The 9,787-nt window shown below is 39.2% G+C and overlaps 1 protein-coding gene across 4 annotated transcripts in view; it reads right to left on the bottom strand.

The window, feature by feature from the left end:
* The window catches only part of ARHGAP26 (Rho GTPase activating protein 26), a 528,529-nt gene that overhangs the window by 37,820 nt on the left and 480,922 nt on the right, over nucleotides 1–9,787 (bottom strand). The window lies entirely within an intron of this gene.

Genomic DNA, 9,787 nt, shown 5'->3' with positions numbered 1-9,787 from the left:
TCCATTATATTCTTTACAATTCAACTCAGGCAGTATCCTCTACCTAAAGCTCTTTCTGATCCTCCTAGTACCCTCCCTCCCCAAACTATCTTGTATTTACTTTTTATGTCCTTATATGCATACAAGTCCTCCTTCTGATAGAATGTAAGCCTGAAGGCAGTGACCATTCCATTTCTATCCCCAGCAATTAGCACTGTGTCCGGCACATAGGACATACTTAAAAATGCTTGTGGATTGATAGGAAATCAATGTGGAAAGAGCATTGGATTTAGAAGAAAAGGGCCTAAATTTTAATCCTGGTTCTATCACCTACTTGGTCTCTAATGCAAATATATATATATGTATGTGTGTATACACATATATGTATATATGTGTATATATGTACATACATGTATATAATATGCATATGTGTGTATACACACAGTGTCCCAAAAGTCTCAGGGCAGTTTTAAATTATCAAAGCTTAAAGTACACGTTTGCACACCCACACATAGCACTTTATAAGCTTAAAGCATTATATAATTGTAATCTTGGTGGGTTTTTTTGGGGGGGCATAGGGTGGGTAGGGGGACAATTTCTGCAGGAGAATGAGGGGAAGGGACAGGATCTTGGGGGTGGGAGAGTGCCACACTCCACTAAGCCTTAGAGAAGATCCCAAAGTACCAACGATACTCACTCACTTCCCCTTCTTCCTTCTCCCTCCTGCCTCCCCCTCAACGTCACCATCATCTGTGTGACTTTGGTAAATCACTTAATCTCTCCAGGTCTTTTTCTTCATCTGTAAAATCTGGAAGTTGGATAGATGGCCTCCAGGACACCTCCAAAATAAGGTCTACATTCCCTACAATGAATTCCCACATATCTGGTCACTGAAGGTGACAGAACAGACACCTTAGCTATCCTCAAGTGTATTTTTTCCAAATATGTGGAGAACTATCCCTATGAAGTAAGAGCTTGGTCTATTATCTGGGCAAGGATACCATAGGGGACTCCTTTATTGTTAAACTGGCTAAACTGGACCGCTCTTTAACTCTGTGGCCTCCAAGTCATTGGCCATCTGTTGTTCTTTTTTCACACTGTCTCCTTTCAGTGACTATTTCCTGTTTGGACTCAGGCCGGGTGGGGGCGAGGGGTGTTACAAAAAGAATTCCCTAAGATACCAAATTGTCCACCCCCAAAACAAAGGAATAACTAAAACAGAAGGGAAGAGCCTGGATGTTAGCTTTCCGTTTAACAGCAACCATGGGGGAAAGGGAATTCCTTGAATAAAGAGCCTAAAAATATTTTTCCATATCAAGAACTTTGATCAACAGAAGGCACTCTATTTAAAATAATGTCTAAAAATATTAAGTCAAACATCTGGTACAACACAATGCCAATTTGTGTTTGATGACCATGAAAAGCATCCGCCATAGAGGTAAAAGCCCTCAGTGAATGGGTGAATGTCTGATCCAACCCAACCCTTCCCCCAATCTGTATATTACAGTTTAGTCTAAATACATGGAACATTAAAAAATTACCATTTGAAATGCCATCTAAATGATTCTTTCTTTGGTGAATGCATATACAGAATATGCCTCCTCCCTCCTCTGCTCACCAAAGCTCACCGCCACCAAAGAACATTCTCTTAATGGGTTTCAGGGTAACTGCAGTTCCCTCCTCCCCGCTTTTCATTTGGTTCAGTGGAGCACATGGGCTCTATTGGAAAAACCTTTTCAAATGATTTTCCAGGGAAGTCATCCTTTCCACTGGAAAACAGATTTAACATCTGTGAATGAAAACAACCTACAGTGAAAGAATTTTTATATTGAACCATATGCCTTCCTGCCCCATACTATAAAAAGAAGGAAAGAAAATCAACTATGGTGAAATTTTATTAATTCTTATCTTCCGTATTCAGAGTCAGGATTAATTTGCCCTTGACTACACAGAAATTTTTGTCTGCAACCATCTATGTGAAAAGTATTTACTTAAGTAGCCTGATCCAATGGAAAGAGGGACTTGAACACCACCAACTTAGATGGTTCCTGACCTAGGCAGAATATTTGCTTATTACAGCCTCTTATCTGTAAAATGGGTCTTGAACTACTTCCTGGGAAGGGTTCTTCTTAAGAAAGTTCTTTGCAGACATTAAAATAATGTACCAAATAAATGTTAATTATTGTCACTTTCTACCTTAAAGGGGGGTTGCCAGGAAGGAACTTTACAAACCTCAAAGTGCTACAAAAATGTAAACTCTTAAAACAAATTCCTAGTGCAAACACTATTTCCTGGGGGAACTATTTGACCTAAGCTTGGGGAAGGAGCAGACTATTTTAGAAAATATAGCAAGTATTTGCATGCAAAGTACTAATTACCAATGTGTCTGTTAGTTAAAAATCCCCATGGAACTTCTCCTTGGTAATGGCTGCTAGAGTTAGTTAGCAGTTAGCAATTACTAGCATGATGATAGTAAAGCACTTTCTAAACATTTCCTCCTAGCTTCGCAACAATCCAGTAAGGGAGCTTGTTTTGCAAATGAGCAAACTGGGACTCAGGGTCACAGTCAGTAAATCAACATTGGAAGCCTTTGCTTCCTTCCTCTCTCCCTCCCTCTTTTCCTCTTCTTTCATCCCCTTCCTTCTTTCCTTCCTCCCTGTCTTTTTTCTTTATTCTCTTTCTCTTACTGTCTTCCCCATTAGAATGTAAGCTTTGTGAGAATAGACTGTTTCATTGTTTGTATCCCCTCCATGCCCAAAGTAGGAATCACTTGGTTGACGTTTATCCATTTCACCTATCTGAACTGTAATTAATTAAAAAAGAGGAAGAATCCCTCCAATTAAGACCACTCACTAATCCAGAGTATTCTTATTCTTAATAGGTTCAAGAGTTAACTTTTAATGTACACCTTTCCTTCTCCAACACCTCAATTACCTCATCTGTAAAATAAGAGGGTTGGATTGGATGATCTTTAGGACTTTTCCCAGCCCTACTATTCTCTAATTTTAAAAGTCAAAAGGTCAGTACATCTGACCTGGTTTAGAAGATGTCTACATGTCACTAAGAAAAAAAAAAAGAGTAAACCTCTAGGGTAAAAGGGAGAAAAGAAAAGAGGAAAAATAAATGCAGCCCACTGCAAACTCACATTAGGACTTCTGTTACCTGGGGAAGACGGCCATTGCTGAGTCAGAACAGCTGGTACTCATCTCCAAACGGTCATCACCGAAGTGTTGCTATGACAGCTCTAAAAATAACCACTGCCTACTTGCCTGGGGTAAGTGATGGTGCTAGACAAGCCTGAAAAAAATGATAGTTTCATTCATTTGCTCTTTTTGGTGAGGGAGGGAGAAGAGGAGGTAAGTTGGAAACACGCTCCAGTGGGCTGGTACCTTTTTGGTGCACATGTGCAAGGTTCTTCCAAGGGAGCCCTCATCACCTTTCCCTTTACTCTTGGGATTTTTTAAATCATTTTTTTCTTTCTCTTCTCTTTACAAGACACAGTGTCTGCTTCTTAGATTTTAGCCATCTCAGGGGCCTATACTGATTTCTAAAAATATTTCTAATACATTCTCTGATTTCCTTAACTTGAAGGAGAATACCCCCTCTTAATTCCTGTAAGCAATCTGTTTGTACCACTCTCTAGAACACAGTCTGTCTAGACCTATGGTTATTTTTGAACAAGTCTGACCTCCTCTATTAGACTGGAGGGTCTTTGAAGGCACACATGAGACTTCCATATCTATCAATTTCCTCCAGTTTCTAATACATAGCAGAAGCTCAATTGGTGGTTATTGAATGAGTAAACAATCTGGAGTTAGAGAGGATGAAGATCTCCTCTATTAAACTGTAGACTCTTTGAGGGTACACATGAGACATACAGCTCTCTCCTCTAGTTTCTAAAACCTAGTAGAGGCTTACTTAATGTTTGTTGAAAGAGTAAATGATCTGGAAAGTGTCATTATATCTAGTCATGCAAAAGAAAAGCACTGAAGATATTTTATTGTTTCTCTGAAGTGTCTGTTTGAATTACATATAGATGATGGATGGATGGTTAGTACTTTTATGCATGGCTTGGAAATTACTTTGCACTTGTTTTGCATACATTTATATGTGTATATGTTGTTTCTCCTGATAGGATATGAGCTCCTCAAGCGCAGGGCAGAACCCTTTTTTTCTTTGTAGAAGCAATACCTAGCACAAAGTCTGGTACATAGTAGGTGCTTTCTGGTGCCCTAAAGCTCTAGAAATCATTTCTGTCTCGTGGGGCAGCTTGGTGGCACAGTAGATAGAGCAGTGGGCCTTGAATCAGAAAGATCTGAATTCAAATCCAGACTCAAACATTTACTAGCTGTGTGATCCTGGGCAGATCACTTAATCTGTCTGCCTCAGTTTCCTCACCTGTAATGTGGGATAATAATAATAAGTACCTGCCTCCCAGGATTATTGTGAGGATTAAATGAAATAAGAAGAGCTATATAAATGTTAGTTATTATTAGTAGTAGTAATATGGTTTTAATCCTGAGAAGTAGTTGATTAAGTTATGTCATTATTAATATATGTCATGCATTTTCCTCATCCCATCCCCCAGAACGACTGTTTGGGTGACAGGTGGGGAAGCTGTGGAGCCTGACACGATGCCTAATGAACATAAGAGTGAGTCTATCAGCAAAGCAAACAGACACCAACAAAAAAAACATGTTCAGAAAACCCAACTTCCACAGCCTCACAGCTCAGCCATTCCCAAAGAGTTGTACTGGGCTTCTACAGGAAATTCCTTGGCGTGTAGAGCTCACTTCAAATACTGCACTGCATCAGTAGACTGGCAACACATTCATCTCTTCCCTTAAGTATGTTGGCAGTGATGGGCATAACAATACCACCAACATTACTAATCACTGAATTCCCTGCCCTAACCTACACCAATGGTTGTCCTTCTGTTTGCCCAGCCTTGATGAACACATCCTTTCCTACAGTGTGTGATGACAAAAACTCTGTTAAATTAAAAAAGTATGTCTTCCATACTTCTCTATTTTCTGTTGAATAGACCATCAGTCTCCCAGGTTCATTACCTCTGGCATTATCCTTGAATCCTCCTCCTCGTTTATTGTACATATCATCCAATGTGTTAACAAATTTTGCCATTTCCACCTCCTCAACATCCCTCACATCCAATCCTTCTTTCTATTCAGAGCCACCATTTTAGGCCTTTTTTGTCTCTTATCTAGATCACTGCAATGAGCTCCTCCTAATGACTCTTCCTTCCTCAAGTCCCTCACCACTCTAGTCCATCCTCTGCGAAGCTGCCAACGTGAGCTTCCTTTAGTACAATCATCTACTCAATCAACTCCAATGGCTCCCTATGCACTCCAGGACAAAATGCAAACTCTGTTTAGCTTTTAAAGTCCTTTACAATTTACGTTGCCAACATGATTGCATATTACTCCTTTTCACACAGATTTTCTTACTGTTTCTGATACCTAACACTCATTATTATAGGCAGTGTGATTCTGAGTAAGTTATTTAGCCTCTGTCTGCCTCAGTTTCTTCATCTGCAAAATAATAATGGCACCTACTTCAAAGGGTTTTTGTAAGGATCAAGTGAGTTATCCCATGTATAAAGTACTTGCAAACCCTAAAATACCATATAAATGCAAGTTCATCTTCATCATCACTGATTTGGGTTATAAGTCATTAACAGAATGATAGAATATAGAGGTAGAAGAAGGCTTCAGGGGTCATCTGGCCCAAACAGTCAATAAACCTTAGGCACTAACTGTGTTAGATTCATACCCTTTTACCCCATGCCCAGCATGTGGCTATGCTACCTTTGTTTTAAAAGTTCTAGAGAAGAGTGGCCCACAAACTCCTAAGGCCACTCCAGTGACTTTTATACATAAACTTTCATTGTTAGGCCATATATATATGGATGACCACATGGTCTTTATGACGACCTATACAGTCTAAATTTTTGCTTCTGCAACTTGTGCCAATTCTCCTAGTTCTCCTATCAAGAGTTAAGCTGATAGCATATATCATCTCTTCTAAATAATAGCCCTCAAAATACTTGACGGTTGTTTATCATGTCCCTCTAGGCCCTCTATGCTAAAGCAGATAAAAATATTAATCAGATAAGAAAACATAGTAATTCATTATTCTAGGTGTGTAATGGAAAGAATGCTGGACTTGGAGAATCTGAGTTCAAATCCCCGTCTTCATTTAACAACTACAGTGACCTTGGAAAAGTTTCTTAAACTAAAGCCATTAAATTACCTCTAAGGCCCATTATTGCTCTAAATCTATGATCCTGTGATTCGATACAATATATGCACATGCAATAAAGCAACAAACATTTATTAAGTGCCTCCTGTATACCAAACATGCCAGAGAATGAAATATTCCCTAATATCAAGAAGCTTACATTCAAATAGGGTAAACAAGGCCATTTATAAGTACATACAGAATAAGTGTTAAGAGAATATGTACAAAGTATTTTTAATAAAAGGGCATGAATCAAGAAAGGCTTCATGTAGAAAGTGGTGCCTGAAGGAAAGAGGGAAACTGGGATTTTAAGGTGAAAAGGGAATACATTCCAGGGATGGGTGATGGCCAGAAAAAGGAAGATAATAACTCTAACAATAAACTAATAATAACTGGCACTTATACAGAGCTTTAAAGTTTGCAAAGCAAGTTATACTTTTCTCATGTTATCTTCATGATGACTCTGAAAGGTATATTCTATTATAATCACTGTTTTACAGATGGGAAACTAAGGCCAACAGAGGTTAAGTGACTTGCCCAGGGTCACCCAACTAGTAAGGCTGGTTTTCAACTCAGGTCTTCCTGATTCCAAGTCCTGCTGTATCATCATCATGCCCATAAGATGCCAGCACTTCTATATAGCAGTTTTTAGGTTTGCAAAGCACTTTGTGTATGTTAACTCATTTGATCAGCATACAGTAGCAGTGTCAAGAAATAACACGGGCTCTTGACTTTCAAAAGATCTTGAAGTTGAAACTACTGAAGTTTTCTGAGAAATAAACCAGTTCTAGACCATGTGGCAGGTAAAGTCATGCATGGGTTGGTGTGTCATGTAGAAGTCTAGGAAGAAAGTTTTAAATGAATGAACTGAGGTCAGCATCTAATGGCTGCAAGCACACACATGCAGCTATCACATACACAGACTACAACTCTTACGTCTCACACACATTAGTCACTGACATGAGGCTTGCTCTCTGCAAGGCTCCTCACTTCCAGGTTATTCGCAATCTATGCCCTCACTTTCTGTGTTCTGTCTTTGTATTTGGCTTAGGAAGAAGAGTCACAGAAAATCAAAAACAACAAAATCAGCGTTTGGGAGGCAGGAGACAGAAAACTGGCCTCCAAACTGGAAAGACCTGGGTTCGAGTTCCTGAGAGAAATGATTATTTGTCTCTTTTATTTAATAACTAATTATTGAATTAGGGCCAAGATTTTTCCCTTTTTCTACTTCCTCATCCAGAAATCAGCCATTATAGGAAATCTTGGAAAAAACTTACCCAACCAGGCTGAGAGAACTGATGAATTCCTGTTCATTCCTGTGTTTGGTCAGAGAGGAATGGGGTAGAAGTGGATTCCCTCTTTGATATGTATATTGGTATATCTCTTTGACCAAGACTTGGGTAATCCAAGTCATGTACCCCTTTAGAATGAGCTCACATCTCTTTATAATATTCATTTTCTCATTCATTAGAGTTGATTGCTACCCTTAGGCACACTTACATTTCCAAGGGTATATTAAATTATTAGCCTGCCACCATGACAGTCTTTTGGCATCTGAGAGTGTCACTGACACTCTTTTATTAACAAAAGCATTATGAGCATTATGAATAAAATGATTACTTACCCAGAAACTATGTATCTTGAACTTTTTAAAAATCACGTTCTACTTCTGATACATACATGTGACCTCTGAGCAAATCATTTATTCACTCAGTAATCTGGGCAACTGTAACTAATAAACTGCAACACATGCCCTGCTACTAGCTAGGGGTTTTAGAGGCTTTTTCCTCATTGGGAATTCCTTATACCAATGAAGTGAGAGACTATGACCACCCTCCACTTACCTCTCTGGCTCCCAATTTAAGCACTTTCTAGATAAATCTCCCCAAATACTCAAAAAAAATACTATAAAGGAAAATTTTTAAATCACCTGTTCTCTTTGGCTTTGTTGTTACTGTGGAGGTCTTTTTTACAAAGGATCTGAATGGTCATGCTAAATCTCTTGGTCAGCATATGGTGTTTTGAGAAGGCACTTTGACCTTGCACCTCTAGACTCTCAGCTCTTCCCCTTTCTCCTCTCAAAAAATACAGTAAAACATAGGCTGGCTGGAACCCTTGGGCTCTCAATGGCTGACAGCTCTCTTGAACCCTTAAGAAAATTTAACCATTTTGGACAGAAACAAAACGAAGCTCATCATTCCCCCTCTACTCTGAGCACCCTTAAAGGTGCTCACTGAGCCCTTCCCCAGAATATCATGTGTTCTTAATGGAAATGGTCCTATTTTGTAGGAAAGGCAGTTCTCTGTAAATAAATCCTAGCCAAGCAGGCAGAAGAATTCCCAGTAGTGAGGGGTAGGAGCAAAACATACTTTTCCTGCAAGAAATCATTTCCCGGTAGAGATAAAACATCATTTTCCTTGGGTAGTCATATGTTTACCTTTCAAATGAAATTTCTGTGCTCCCTAAAATGATACAGGCTTGTTCCCTGTTAGAGGAAAGCAGTTACATAAACCTCCCCCAATAGAGCTGGACCATGCCGGCTTTTCTTCCCTTGTGAGGATGGTTCAGTTTTCAAACTCTAAAAATGGCAGTGTTTCTTGATTCCAGTCAGATTTTTTTTGTTCACCACTTCATTTTTTGGGGCCATCCTGACTTTTACTACCTGGAGTACATGTTTTCTGTTAGTTACTTCTTTGAGTATATTTATGTTTCTAGACTAATGTTTAATCCCTCCACCAAAGTGTTTCAGAGGCAGGCGAGGGTGCCCTGAAGGTGACCTGGGGTTTTCCAAGGCCTTCACAGAGAAATCTGGCAAGCCCTCAATCAAATTGGAATGGCTTCAAGTGTGTGTGCCTACTTCCCCTTCAAAATGTGGTAAAAACATGGGCTTTCTGGAACCCTTGGGATATAAATGGCTCCGGACAGCTGGCAGCTACCTCCAAAGAATAATAGCCAGCGTTTAAGGTTTACAAAACAATTTACATATACTAATTCATTTGATCCTTACAACAACCCTGGGAACTGATATTATTATTTCCCTTTTACAGATGAGAAAACTGAGGCATAAAGAGGTTAAGTGACTTGCACTTACACAGGTAGTAAATATCTGAGACAGAATTTGAACTCAGGTCTTCCTAATCCCAGTTCAGTAGTCTATCTACTACACCACACTGCCTCGCTAAATATGTACAGCATCACATTAGTCAAGAATTCTTTTAGCCACTGCAATTAGAAGGTACTGCTGAAGGAAGAGTCAGTGATAAAGGTGTACATACAAATGAAACCAGCTTGGGAAATATTTAGGAAGTTTTTCTTGTTTCTGTCAAATTTAATGGAATTCTCTGTCTCCATCTTCAACAAGACCCAAGCTCCACATTTAAAATATACGCTAACGTCATTATGGTCCCTTTTCCTTTTCTTTTCTTATTCTGAAAGGCAATGAAGGAAAAAAATTCTTCCCCTTTCTCCCTAAGACAAGTTACCCTTTTTAAGAACCTATTAGTTATATAGCTAATTCCTTATCTCCTCTCATGGAAGAACTCCCCCCTCC

Source organism: Notamacropus eugenii, chromosome 1 (genome assembly GCF_028372415.1).
Source record: "Notamacropus eugenii isolate mMacEug1 chromosome 1, mMacEug1.pri_v2, whole genome shotgun sequence".
Taxonomy (NCBI): domain Eukaryota; kingdom Metazoa; phylum Chordata; class Mammalia; order Diprotodontia; family Macropodidae; genus Notamacropus; species Notamacropus eugenii.
The sequence above is the reverse complement of the archived record's forward strand: the minus strand, read 5'-3'. Positions and strand labels throughout refer to the sequence as shown.